The sequence below is a fragment of the Choristoneura fumiferana genome, chromosome 12 (assembly GCF_025370935.1).
Source record: "Choristoneura fumiferana chromosome 12, NRCan_CFum_1, whole genome shotgun sequence".
Taxonomy (NCBI): Eukaryota; Metazoa; Arthropoda; class Insecta; order Lepidoptera; family Tortricidae; genus Choristoneura; species Choristoneura fumiferana.
In genome coordinates this window covers 6114257-6129224 of record NC_133483.1, presented here as the reverse complement: position 1 = coordinate 6129224, position 14968 = coordinate 6114257, and the positions used below count along the sequence as shown (strand labels likewise).

General features: G+C 36.2%; 1 protein-coding gene across 7 annotated transcripts in view; it reads right to left on the bottom strand.

Annotated features, from left to right (window-relative positions):
• dnc (phosphodiesterase dunce) overlaps positions 1–14968 on the bottom strand; it is a 551064-nt gene that overhangs the window by 370674 nt on the left and 165422 nt on the right. The window contains exon 1 of one of the 7 annotated variants that reach the window (XM_074095093.1): positions 2165–2579. The exons of 5 other annotated variants lie outside the window; for them this stretch is intronic. The gene's annotated coding sequence lies outside the window, so the exon portion shown is untranslated. Of the gene's footprint in view, positions 1–2164; positions 2580–14968 lie in introns of those variants that run through there. One more of the 7 variants, XM_074095092.1, reaches the window with a different exon arrangement.

Genomic DNA, 14968 nt, shown 5'->3' with positions numbered 1-14968 from the left:
TTATTATTATTTTTATTAGAACTTAACACAATTTTAAATAGTTTCCTTCTTTCATTTAGAAACGTGTGCAAATTTCACCGTTAAGTTTCAAATGACAAAAATAAATGAAGTATAGTGGGCGCGCTAAACATTATGGACGAGAGCAAATTGGCTTAACCTTGCTGGTTCGGCCACGTTGAAGGGATGGGAGAGACGATGTGTGGCCGAAAAGACACCGAAAGGGGGACGTCCTGTTGGACGAGCTAGACATCGCTGGATTGATGAAGTCCTAAAAGAATCGTGCGCATTATAAGTGCCCGACTAGCAATGGTCGCACAGGATCGGTATAAATAGAAAAAACTGATGTTGGAGGTCCAAATCCACTTAGAGTTTCTGTGGGGTGAGTATTCTCAGAATATCATAAATAATAGTTAATATACCTTCGTGTTCTCATTATTCAATTACTGACTAATTATGACATTTTGTCTTACAGAAAACAATCAATCATATGTGTTGACGTCTTGAATGGCATACTCGTACACTTGCCTTTCAACGTATCAGCAACGTATTTCTATTCTTAAGCCTTTCTGTCTGAATTCTTCTTAATGACTTTTTCTCAGTTCACGATAATACGCGAAGTTTAAGAGAATCAACGGTTGCCCTAGATACGATCTCAATCTGGCATTCATTTAGTTTTAAATGTATTTATTATGCGTTGTCTCAAGTTTAGAAAAATTCGCGGCATCTTATTAGAAAGATCACAAAAATGCAAGTACTTAGGTCCTTGTATAATATGTATTTATATCTGAATCGGCTATTGCTCACCGAAAAATAGTATCACAAGACAAATGAGCCAAAAAAATGTTTTCGGATAGTTCGCAAGTTTTCCCACCGGAATACATTTTTTTCTCGTTAGCGCTGGAACGTTGAAGATGTGAAATTTTCATAAACTTTTACGTCAACTTCATGAAGTTAAGTGAAATATTTTTTCTTCGTGTTTTAGCTCGTATTAAGAATCTGCAAAAGTTTTCACTGTCGACTGATTTTAAAAAATCATCATCATCATCCCAGCCTATATACGTCCCACTGCTGGGCACAGGCCTCCTCTCAGAACAAGAGAGCTTGGGCCGTAGTTCCCACGCGGGCCCAGTGCGGATTGGGCACTTCACACGCACCATTGAATTGCTTCGCAGGTTCGTGCAGGTTTCCTCACGATGTTTTTCCTTCACCGTAAAGCTCGTGGTAAATTTCAAATGTAATTCCGCACATGAATTTTGAAAAACTCAGTAGTGCGAGCCGGGGTTTGAACCCACGACCCTCTGCTTGAGAGGCGATAGGTCAAACCACTAGGCAACCATGGCGTTTTTTAAATACTTAAGTACTAAGTACTAACTGACAGACAAACGTGTCGTATTTGTATTGTTACCTATACTATAAGATACAGTTGCAGGTAAACTGCAAATCAAAGCTGGATAGTGAAGGTAAGTTCATGTAGTATATACTCGTAGGTACTTTAGTACTAAGGCTACGTTAAAAACAATTTGGCACATTAAACTGCTTGCCAGTATCTGTAAAAAACCTATATGAATAATTAAATGTTAAACTCTAAATAAAGGCAAAAGTGTGAACCTATTGATGTTCTTTATCTCTTCTGATTAAGCAGAACTTGTTCAATGTTCCGTGATAAACGCGCTTACATTCAAGATTATCTTCTTTGATGATCAAGAGGCAAAACAGCGTTTCCTACACGTAATATGTTTTATAATTATCTACTTTACACCTTAGACATTATTGTCGGCAGTCATAAATAAGTTTATGATCAAAATTTCATTTCATCAAACTACCTTTGCACACTAAATTTCAAGTCGATGCCATTAAGAATTCCGTCCTGCAGAGACGATTCTGGCCGGACTACCAGGATGTCACTACCAGATTATTGTATTGTCACGCAATTTACATAAGTATGCCAAATTTCAAGTCGACCCAACTACTGGAAGTTGGTCGAATTTAACTTGCAAGATTTGACTACAGACGGACAGACAGACAACGGGACAGGTGAAACTAAATAAAACCTTGTAAAAACAATGTATCTAAGTAACTTAATTTTGTTATCTTTTATCCTAACTCAATTAATAACATACATGTAGGTACCTACATTTTATGACCGACATTTTACTCTTACTACCTTTCTTGCTACTTTTCAAAACAGCTTTTATAAGATGAAACACGCATTCATTTACCGTTCACTTCATCGCTTCAGGTTTCTAACATCACATCAGTGAGACATCAGTCTCAGTTCGATGCACTGTCAAGTCGTTCACATTCACTCTTTCGGCAGGCACTTATACCAACATTGAGCACTAAACACAGACTCCACTCCACTCTTGATAACGCGTTTCAAGTACACTATTTTTGATATACTTTAATTCGAATCGACGTTTATATCGGTCGCAGCGCCGCGTGGACTGCGCGTGAGTGCTGGCGCGTAAACCATCTGTAGCGCCTGCTCTACCGTCTACACATATTCCATATTCTAAATAGTCTTGGATACGATGACAACTGGCTATGTGGCTATCTCCGTTTTTATGAATACACCTTGTCTCGAAAAAATATTGACGAAGATAAGTCAATGTCTGCCGCTCACGACAGAGACGGCGAGTGTGACTCAATACGAAACGACGAAAATATATAATTATTTTTAAATTGGTCTGCTAAAATAATAAACAACTAAATCTGGCGCCAATATGGATTCTTCCTCCCGCTGCCATGTGATCGGAAGAAAATATTGAGCGGTAATGAAAGATTACAGCCGCTGCAATGTTGTGTTCGTGTCAGGTGTTGTAAAAGTATGATCGTGACTGTGTTTTGCTTTAAACTAGTAGATATCTAATACGTAATGTAACGTTATGCCATAAATGAACCTTTCACGTATGTTATTTACCCCCTAAAGACACAGAGTTACTGTAATTAGTAAATGAATTCACAACACTACTACGTAGAAATAAAAATCTGTGAGTAAAGCAAACAACTGAAAAACGATTTGATATAGGTAGGTAGTGATTAGCGGCAGTCACATTCAGTTGTTATAATGATTCGACGAGAAAATAATAATATAAATACCTTCCAAAACCAGAAAATTAATTTTCGCGTTCAAGTGATTGACAATATTATTAAAATTTTAAAATCATCATTTTCAAAATTATATTTTCCAGTGCTTGATCTCAAATCAGTTTACGCTGAGTTGTTTTTTTTAAGTATTATTTTTTTACATCACAGCTTCTCTTGGCCTTTTCATTTCGGCTTACGTCCGTACTGCTGTCTTCTCTCTCGTTTTATGCTGCTCATATATTTTCATTTTTATTTTTTGACACATTTTGTTACATTTTTCAACCTTAGCCCAACACCAACATCCGCAAAACTGTCAGACACAAAAATGTGCTTCGAATTGCAAAAGTTACAAACAGAACAGGATTTGTTTGTCAGTGGCCCTCTGTGGGCCCTCACCATGAGTAGTGCAACAGTAATTAGGTGCATTAGCCTTTTTCCTTACAATAATGTACTTTTGTATTATAGTTTTTTGGGTTCCGGTAACGGCTGGGTCGTCTATCTGGCCGTCCTAGATAGACAATCGATTTTTTCGGAGTACCTATTACTACATAACAATAAAAATTAATAAAAAAAAGATATTTAATCAATGACTACTTCTCAAGAAGTCAACTTCCCTTAATTGGCTAAGATTCGCAATTTGACGTAGGCAATTAATTAATTATATTTTATCAAAGCATAAGCTTTAAGGGAGTTCTATTACGAATAAGACATGCACCTACTCACTTTACGACGTTTTTATTTAATCTCAGTAATAAACATTGTACAATGGTGCCGTGGTATGAAAGTGGGAAGTCCGATTTGCATTTATTTTGGTAATTTTTCAAGTACCTTTATGTAAACCAAAATTGTTCTAACAAAATACGGCAATTTTAGTCTATTTGTGTAGCTACCTAAACTAAATGTAACAATACCATAAAAATTTTCGACAGAAATATTATTATCATCAGAAATATATAAAAATATAAGAAATTTCATAAATATGAATGCGAAAATGATACATCACTCAATTTCTATTACTTTTACTTCATATAAGATTGCCTATTTTGGGACTAGGTAAATTGGTGTCAAGTGCCCCATGATATTTAGATGTTATTTTTTACTTGTGATATCGTCAACAACGTACCTAATCGAAATATTTAACTTGTGTACCTACCGTCAAAGTTGTATTGACTTCAAAGTAAATAATTCAATGTTTTTGGTTCCACTATAACTTAACATGACTTCATAATTCTAGTTCTTATTTGATGGAAGGCATGAAATATCAAGCTCAATGGCTGAAGTAAATGACTAAGAAAACCTGATGATGGTCATCTGAGCTCACGGGCTCAATTAGCTGCGGGCTCCGTTGACCCTGGAATGGATGCGGGTTTCCAAAGGACTATCATTGATACTCCCAGGCAATTGGGTGCGATTTAGTTTTGCAGAATAACATGCGCATTGCTCTGTATTAATAATGTGATATAATATTTGATATCGGTGGTGTTTACGCGCGCGACAGAAATAGATCGTGGCAGGGATTCAAATATGTCGCGCGTCGCGTCCCGAACCCATCCGACTGACGCTCTCACTGTCAAATTATACGCACCTGCATTCAATATTATTTTGAAATTTGCAGTGTTTTTTATAGTCATAGAGAAATCATGTTTTACGTAGGTAAATAAATTTTAATATGAAGGGTGTTAGAAAATTAAATACTAGTTTTGCGAACTAAATCGCGAGATATACCTACTGTAGCAAGTGTAAGAGCTTGTTGTGAAAAGACCAAAAATGTTTTTTGTATAATTTTCAGATAAATTGTTTTGGAATTATTTAAGAAAATAGACAAAAACCGACCAAGACCTACTAATAACATTAATCTATAGTGGGGTCTAAAAATAGTGGTGTGAAAATATTTTTCAACCAAAATAAATTATGGTAATATTAATAAATAACGAAATAAAATGTATATTTTAATTTCTTTGCTTTATTAATTATTTATAATAATATAAAAATTATATTTTTTTAATAATTATTATAAATTTTTGACATTCGAGGCTTTTTACACCTCTGAAGATTATATAATTTAATTAATGTAATTAGTTTGTTTTGACATTCAGAGACTATGATAATATTCATCTCTGAATTATTTAGATTAGGAATTTTATTTATTATTAACTCAGGGACTTTATACATCCCCTTGCTATATTTTAGGCTGTATATTGTTAAGCTTATGGATTTTAAACTTGAATATTTTTAGTTTAATTTCTAGTCACAGGCGCGAGCCTTCGAAGTTACCAAGACGATCCCATAGAGCTTATGGAAATGGAAGTAATACCATGCCCTCGGTACCGCTCTGCTTTCAGAGCATGACATGAGTGCGTGTGAGCTAACTTTGGGGCGGCAGACGTGAGCTTGCCTTCGGAATCCAGAAGCTTAATGGTTACTTGACCTGAAATGTAAATTTCAGAATTAAATTACTATTATTATTATTATTTTTTTTAATTTATGACGGTGAAAGCAGTCTACACTTCCACTGAACGTAGATAATAGTTAGTGTTTAGACACAGGTGTTAGTGTTAGTGTTAGAGTTGTGTGTAACTAAGAGACCCCATAGGTACATCCCTGTATTATTATTATTATTATTTTTTTGTATATTTTTTTTATTTTATTGTATAGGTACTGTAGTTTTTAAGTATTTTATTTGTAATTATTTAATGTTGAAAAAATGACTTTTTTGTTTAGATAACAAGCGATCTTGATTATTTGACCACACATTAAAATTTACTCAATCAATAAAATCTAATAGGATTGACTATTTTATTGTTTTTTTTAGTTTATTACAACTCTTCTCGTAAATAATGTACCAAATAAATAAATAAAACGTCTAGATAAAAAAAAGAAGAAAACATGGTGGTCTAGAACTCTGTTAAGTACCTCAAAGTTCAACAGTCGGGCCCCTCTATAGTGATATCTTTTTCATAAATGAAGTCGCTCGCTACAAACATTTTTGGGAATGGGTCATAAACTAAAGTTCGCAAATATACAGCAACATCCATATAATGAAATTTTCTACCAGCTATCTGAACTCCTGGGAGCTACAAGCTCCATTACGCATACGATACAATACAGAATACACTCCTCTCTTTGATTAATGAGTTCGTTCTTTCTTAAATCCGCCAGCCCCTGTAGAAAACTGTGTGCTCTACGGATAATGCGGATTTAGTAGAAATCGATTTGTTGCCAATGAATAGGGGTTGATTCAAGATTCACTTATGAATCTTTTGAGACCGTGGTTCGAGGACTTTTCAAATATCAATCAAGTTTTTTTCGGATAGGCGCTAGAAATCCTGAAACACAATACCCAATCCCGTTAGCTATACGAAATAAGAATTCAACGGCAATTATATTATTGTGAACTAAACCCTTCTTTAAAGTGTTATTTTAAGTGTGTCGACTTCACTGTTTGTTGTTTTGTTATTTTATAAAATGTAAGTACCTATGTAGTCTTGATGGTCCCAAAAGAAGACCAGCGCCATTTACACGGGCGGCGCTATGCTGATTTGGGAACATTTCGTGACCGTGATACGTAATTTTTTTGGTTTTCTTCTATGTATTTTGTGTAATTGTCACAAATAAATGTTTTCTTTTCTTTCTTTTGCTATTCTACGACTGCGCGTGTGAGAAAGCTACGTCTGCGCTACACATGTATATTTTTATCCACCGTTTTTCTCTTACGTTTGCGATATAAGAGAAAAACGGTGGATAAAACAAGATCCAACCATCAGCAAACCCAAAGAAGATCGGTTATTGTATTGTAATACAATACAAATACTCTTTATTGTACACCAGAAATAGATATATAACTCTAAGAGTTTATCTTCTAAATGCAGTCGCACAGACGTAGCTATCTCGCATATGTGGTTATGGATTCGATTAATTATTTAAAAATAGGGACCCACACTGGCATCGTAGGGATGCAACTTAAAAAAAAGGAGTGAAAATATAAAGAAATTCAAAAGCAGCAAGTTCAAATTGTTCACCTCCCTTTCCCCAAACTACACCCGCACGGAGCCGGGACGCATACCTACCTTACTTATACGTATTATAATATATACAAACCTTGCCCTTGGATCACTCCATCTTTTGATGAAAACCGCATTAAAATCCGTTGCGCAGTTTAAAAGATCTAAGCATACAGCGGAACAGACGGTGGGAAACGACTTAGTTTTATACCTACTACGAGTATGTATGTAAAGAAAATAAAGTCAAGGATTCACGTCACATTAAGTGCGATGTGCGTGTAAGAGGTTAGTGATGGTATTAAACACTTTGCTAACTAACTAGGCAGACCTTTAGCCGTATGATATGGCCCGTATCACAGGACAGGAGCTTGGTAGCGTTTAATTAATTGAATTAAAACTGAGAGTGGACTAGTGAAGCTTTGTTCGCCTACGATAGTTACTAATAAAATCGCTTTGTCCATCCGTCTGTCTATCCGCAATTAAAAAGACACGAGTAGAAAGCTTGGGTATATATTCTTGTTAATCACGCCTACAAAGTATAAAAAATTGCACCGTGCACCTGTCCTAAACCGCACATGGCAGTCACTGTCAAAAACATAATATAATACATATATCTGTGTAGTTCTACGAGCGTCTCAACCGCTATCAGTCTCTTGTCGCATATACTGAAGAAATGAGTCAGGTAAAATGAAAAAAATATATAAAACGACTAGCTTTTTTTGGTAATCGCGCGCTGTTCCCTCGGGAACTGTGCATTTTCCCAGGATAAAAAGTAGCCTATGTCACTCTCTGGCCCATAGACTATCTCTATGCCAAAAATCATGTTAATCCGTCGCTCCGTTTCGACGTGAAAGACGGACAAACAAACATACAAACACATAAACACACACACTTTTGCGTTTATAATATTAGTATAAAGTATAGATGTGTGTGCATGCAGTACAATTACAATTCATTCAAATTTCCTGTTTAGGTTCTCTCATTTCTTCGATATAAATGAGACAGGAAACTGATAGCGGTTGAAACTCTCGTGGAACTACCCAACCGATGCCCGCGACTTATTTTGTGTAGAATCCTCTTATCGCTTTCCCGCGGGTGCTATTCATTATTCTGGGATAAAAAGTCTGTCACCCCCAGGCCAGGCCATAAGCTATCTCTATGCAAAAATTACGTCTATCTGTTACCCTGTTGCTATGAGAAAGGACCAACAAGCAAAATCAATAACCACACTTTCGCATATTAAGTAATATACTAGCTTGAGCCTACTACTTCAATTACGAGTAGTTGCTAAAGATTTCTTCAGAATAAAAGGTAGTCGAAATTTTAAATTTTCAAATGTTATAGTGATTTAATCGCATTCTTTCTTAAATATTTTTTGAATCAGGCGTTACTTTGTCAATGAACAGTACATTGCTAGAAGATCAGAAAACCGTTAGACTGACGACATCGTGAGAGTTGCGGGATACCGGTGTCGTTCTAAGGGGAAGGCTTTTGTTCAGCAGTGGACGTCTTCTGTCTGGTTCTGACTGATTATCAGCGCTGCAGGCGTCTAACGCCTCAGCATAATGCTGAGTCAGCGGCCGTTTCACTTTTGCGGGGACACACAAAATCGTGTATTTTCATTTTTGTATTTCTTTTTTGTTTTATTTGTGTTTGCTGTTCACTGTTTTTTTTTGTTTTAATTTTTTTTTGTATTTATGTGTCTTTGTTAATGCGAATAAATCTCTTCTTTCTTCATATATACATAACCAACGTGAGTTAACCTCACATTACTATGTTTAATCATATCGAGTTCAATAGAGTTCAGCTTAGGTTGGAGGGTGTTAAGAGCGCTTGCACGCCTGGTTCTCTTGGCCCTCTCAAAAGAGTTTGTCCGCGAATACAGGGAAAACATAGGACATCTCCATGAAGTAGAAGAGACTCGCACCGGTACTCCGATTTTGTGTTCAGACGGTGCTTTATTTTATTCAGGCACCGTAAAGGACATAAGTGTCACCCTATGTTGATATTTAGGTCCTGACTATTCAGAACCCTCTCATTGAAGTACTTTGCATAGGTATCCCGAGGTCATTCATCACAAAATATACGCGCACCTGTCTCCGCTCCGTCCAGGCCATCTAGCGCAGTTTCTTTTGGAAGAACCAGGACGGCTTTATCGGCCACTCCGCGCGCGGTATGTGCATGTGACTGCGCTGACAACTTAACACACAACAGCAACTTTACGCACGTTCCACAGATCGCCTAATTCTTGCCCTACCTTCTAGATAGGCTGGTGCCAAGAGCGGAGCCTCCTGTCCATTGGTGACGATAGATAACAATAAAGCCGTTGAAAAGCCACCAACCCGTCATGCGGTAAAAAAACAAAATGGGATAAAAGTCGCAGTAAAGCTACCCGGTACGTCTAGATAAACTAATCGAGATAAGTCCACAATCACGGTATTTTATTCGGAAACTATGTATAAGAAAAGAAGTGAACATTCTGATGGCAGGTATCTTTTGTAAACTGCTAGGCAGTCAAAATAATAATTGACTGAGATAAATCTAAGTCCGCGTGAACGAACTCGAGCGCACAGAATTCTATAAGTTTCTTATTTATTTTCGTTTGTTTGGTTAGTACATACTTAAATACATATTAAACACCCAAGACCCGAGAACAAACATTCGTATTTTTCATACAAATATCTGCCCCGACACGGGAATCGAACCCGGGACCTCAAGCTTCGTAGTCAGGTTCTCTAACCACTAGGCCATCTGGTCGTCTAAAGGTATAGATTCATATTATATTTAAATAGAATAGCAGAACCAACTATTTTTAGTTTTTTTTTAAATATTAAAATTGGTGTCCTGGTAAACAGCCTTACAAGTCAAATTCCAAACATATCTTAACACAATTCTATTTATAAAATCTCTTCCAATAATAACAACGACTTTTTCAGATAGGTAATGCTTGTTTTGTAATATAGAGGCAAAAACAACTAGAAGATGGAGTTAATTTTTTTTTGTACTAAATGATGTTATTAATTACGTACTCCATGTAATTATTTGAAACTCAGATAATAATAGTATAATCTACTGCACACATAACTGAGATTTTATCATTATTATGGACTTATCAATTCCAAACTTTCAAATCGTGTTTTTGTCCAAAATGTATAGTGACTTTTTTGGACGAGATAGCCGGCTCTGCCTTTAACCCGGCGAACTACACACAAATACTTAGCTTACCCAACCTTAAACCTAAGACCTTTAAGGTCAGGTCAGGGGTGGGCAAAGTAATTATTTATATGTAGTTTATAATATCTTAGCCCCTTAAACTGGCAAACGGGTCTTCTGGTGTTGCTTATTTTCCATCCTATTTATAAAATAAACTAGCTTTTGCCCGCGGCTTCGCCCGCGTGGAATTCGGTTATCGCGCGCTGTTCCCTCGGGAACTGTGCTTTTTTCCCGGATAAAAAGTAGCCTGTGTCACTCTCTGGCCCATTAACTATCTCTAAGCCGAAAATACGTCTATCCGTCGCTCCGTTTCGACGTGAAAGACGGACAAACATACAAACACACACATTTTCGAATTTATAATATTAGTATGGGTATAAAAGGTTTCTTAAAATTAATCCGCAATACTTCAGCAGCGGTGGTTTAGTATTTCTAATCACCCCTGTTATGATTTTCATCGAAATGTTTGATTTAAGATGAAGTCAAAGCCCTTTGAGGCCGTACACTTTAAACATCGACTAAAATATTTACAGGCTGTTCACTTAAACAAATTCAACCCCCTACTAAAATATTTCAGATTATTTTTAAAATACTTTATATAAATAAATAATTAAGTATTCATTCTTAGTTGTGTATATAGTGCCTATTAAAAATCTTCGTTGTGAAATACTTGTATGTTTTGGTATGAATAATGCAATTTTTTTACCATAAAAGTTATCGATAAATACAAGTATCATGTATAATGTTTTTAGGATTAAGTATTGTCGTGTTGCATGTCATGTAAGGCGCCAGAAATGTTAAAATTTTATATCTTTGTATGTACTTACGAACTTCCTTGCAATAAATAATTAATCGATTGCCATTCGTTTGGTTTGGCCGTGCCTACAGTGGCGACGTTAAAACTGTTCTAAAGTAATAATCTGCTTTCCAAAGTAACATCGGCCGACCTAATTAGGACGGTCACCGTTTCCCTTTCATCAGCACTGATCCGTGCAACGAGATTTGCCCACGGTTAGACCTTTTAAACCGTATCAGTTTCCCATAAATCACGATAATACCTCGATTTACCTGTGTACCTGAATCCCGGGCCCCGAGAATGTTTTATTCGTATTCGTTCACTTAAATCGGATTGCTAGAGACCGAAGAATACTAATTAAAGTGGTAGGTACGCAGTGGCATTTTAAGGCTGTGTTTCCACCAAAGATGAGTGAGGATGTGTTGCGAGGAATTTGTTTTTATGGAACAATAGAAACGCTTCATTTACTTAAACTCGCACAGCAAAGCTCTGGTGGAAAAAGCTGAGCGGAAAGAGGCGAGGTAAACGAAGCGTTTCTAATGGTTCATGAAAAAGACATTCCTCGCAGCATATCCTCGCACATCTCTGATGGAAACGGAGCCTATAGGAGAAGCTAAAATTTCAGTTCACTGTAATATTGTAGGTTATGAACACAGTCATTAGTTAAAGCAAAACTGCTTCGTTTCACTCTCGGTCGTGGTGGTTTTCGTTACTTCAAGAACTTGTAAAAATCATTCACCTCTTGTCTCTAGCAACTCTCTCGTCTCATGTGCATACGTGTAAGGGACCGTCAACGATCGCTTTTGTTAATCGCGTCCACCTCTTAGGCAACTTTTCACATGGCCAAGTCCCTTCGACATCAACATGACCCTCACTGAACCATCAGCCGTTACTTGACTTTGACTCATCAATTTAATTACTGTCAAAAAATGGGCCCCTTGGAAAAACAGATAATACCTATATTAATCAATTTTATTTATCTCGTTTAATTTTGTTCCTAACCAAATGATTAATTGTTTAATATTCTTAATTTTTAGCAATGCGTATAACAATAGATTCGCACATAAATAAAAGAGTAAAAAATTTATGAAAGGGGAACTAAATATTCCCATATATAATCGTTGCCACACTCAAGCGTTTTACCTCAAAAATGTGCCAAGTACCTAACTAACGTGGCGCATAAAAAAAAATCTATTCTGTTGCGAATTCTACGAACAATATAACAAAACAGTTTTTCCAAATTTGCTGTAACATACCTAATACTACAAACCTTATTGGCAATAACAAAAGAAACTGACATCTGAGAAATAAATACAATTTGAGAACCTCCTTTGAGCAACTTACGGACGAGCTCATGACGCCAAAGCTAATTTATAACATCAAAGACATTGGAGCCAGTATAAAAAAATACCCAACACCGAATTCACTACGAAGAAGAAAGTTCGAACATTAAATTTTCCCAGGACACCATAGTTTATTTTTAATTTATTTGGCTTCCCAATTTTAGGGTAAGTACACATTTAATTTAATAATACTGTTAATTGTCGACTGGGTAGTTTAATGATGTTAACAGACTTGTAACCTTATCTTTTGGTATGCGGTTAAGTCTTTTAAAATTGAATTAGTACTTTATAACCTAGCCGTTTAAGACACACACGGACGCACAAACACCTAAAAATAAAGTCCTTTAGTCGCATTTTACGACACCCACGGGAAGAGATGGGGATTTTAATATCTATTGTTTACTATTAAAAAAACGTAATGATGCGCAAATAAAGAGCCTCAATTAAGTGTAGTATTCTCCATTATTACTTACACTAAAAAATAAAAAAGATTTGCTAACAGTAACAAAAAAAATGTTGCTTGTAACATAACTTGAGTGACTACAAAACTAAGGCCTACTAGTAGCTAAAAGTTAAGTGATGTCTTACAAAACCAGTTTTGTAATATTAGCATAGTTTTGGTTCCTAATTAGTACATTTTGGCTAAGCGTCAAGTAGCCAAACTAGTTCAGCTATCCTTTTTTTTCAGTGTATGTTTGTTTGTCCAACTGCTGACATTCAACAGCGAAATGTCGACGATGGAAAAACATCAAAACTGTAATAGGCATCAGTCTGATTTCCTGTTCCCGAGATTGTTCAATTTCCTTCTGATCATGATTGCATATCGCTTCCACATATGCCTCAGTCTGCTGTATTTAATACCTACATAAATAATTGTACACCTCATCACAGACCCCACAAACTTGATGAATTTATGAATGTTTGACTGATTTATATTTTTAACCCCCGACACAAAAAGAAGGGTGTTATAAGTTTGACAGCTATGTGTGTCTCTGTGTGTGTATATCTGTCTGTGGCACCGTAGCTCTTAAACGGGTGGACAGATTTGAATGTGGTTTTTTATTTGAAAGCGGATTTTCTAGCGATGGTTCTGAGACATGTTTCATCAAAATTGGTATAGGTGTTTTTGAGATATTCAACTTTGAAGTGACAAAGTCAGGGGTTTGTCAATTTTTTTTGGTTAGGTTATTAAATTTGGCTTCATATTTTTATTTTACTTACTACAAGTAAAATAAATATTTTTTTTAAATTAAAGCTAATAAAATAATCACGAAAATCACAGACACATTGACTTCACAAAACGATTGAGTGACGTATATACATACCAGAAAAATATACAGGCAACTTTATGCATCTCCTTCTTTTAAGTCATTTTTCAACAGGTCATTGTTTTCGCGGGATGGATGCAGTACGTGGCCCTTTTAACCCATCCTCGTGTCAAGTCAAAGTGAAATGCGCACCCGCACTTTAACGCACATGTGCAAAATGGTAATTCCTCTCTCGGCATCCTTTCTCAGACGTTATTTAAATAATGTGTTGCGTTTGCGGGCCACGTTTTTTACATACGTTACGTGATGCGAGAGTTGTGATGTGAAAACATGCTCCGTAACAAACTGAGGGCTGAAAGCAACAGTGCGACATGTTTTTCTGTAAATCATAGAGAGTGATTTTGGTGCTGCTTAAAGGCTTAGCAGTAATCCTTTATCTTCTTGGCCATTAGTATTCTCATTTTTGTTTAACCCCCGGCCTAAAAGAGGGGTGTTACAAATTTGACGCCAATGTCTGTTGTAATGTGACATTGTAGCTCTCAAACGGATGGAGCGATTTGGCTACGGTTTTTTAGATGAAAGCGGGTTTCGTTGTTTTGGTTCTAGCTTGTTTGATAAAAATCGATTTAGTTGTTTTTGAGATATTGAAATCTGAAAATGACAATGTCGGAGATTTGTTAACTTTTCTAAGTTGGTTTAGTTTGGTTATTGGTGTTGGCTCTACGTTCGGCCCTTCTAATACTAGGTAATACGCCACTTAAGGTGTTCGGATGTCGCTAGCTTAGCTTAGGCTTGACAGTGATTAGTTAGTAGATTTAGAACATGAAATTATCGTGAGACTCACTCATATTAAATGATATTGTAACGGAAAACTACATACGTCTTAAATTGAGTTTAGCTCGACATGTTTCGGGCGAATTCGTAGCCCTTCTTCCTGGAAGCAAGCAAGCAAGAAGGGGGAAGAAGGGCTACGACTTAGCCCGAAACATGTCGAGCTAAACTCGATTTAAGACGTGAGTTATCCGTTACAATATCATTTAATATGAGTAGTTAGTAGATGTTGAAACTATTTACTTACATCGATTCAATAGATCGTTTTACAAGGTTAAAAATTCTAATACCCTAGTACACAGATATAGATTACACTAGATAACGCAAACACCACACTCTGTATGAAAACCAACCGTGTCACTTTTTTATATCTTCTGTGCCCTAGTAGCTTGACCTTTGATCTCATGTAGAAGATTTAGTCAGTTCAAA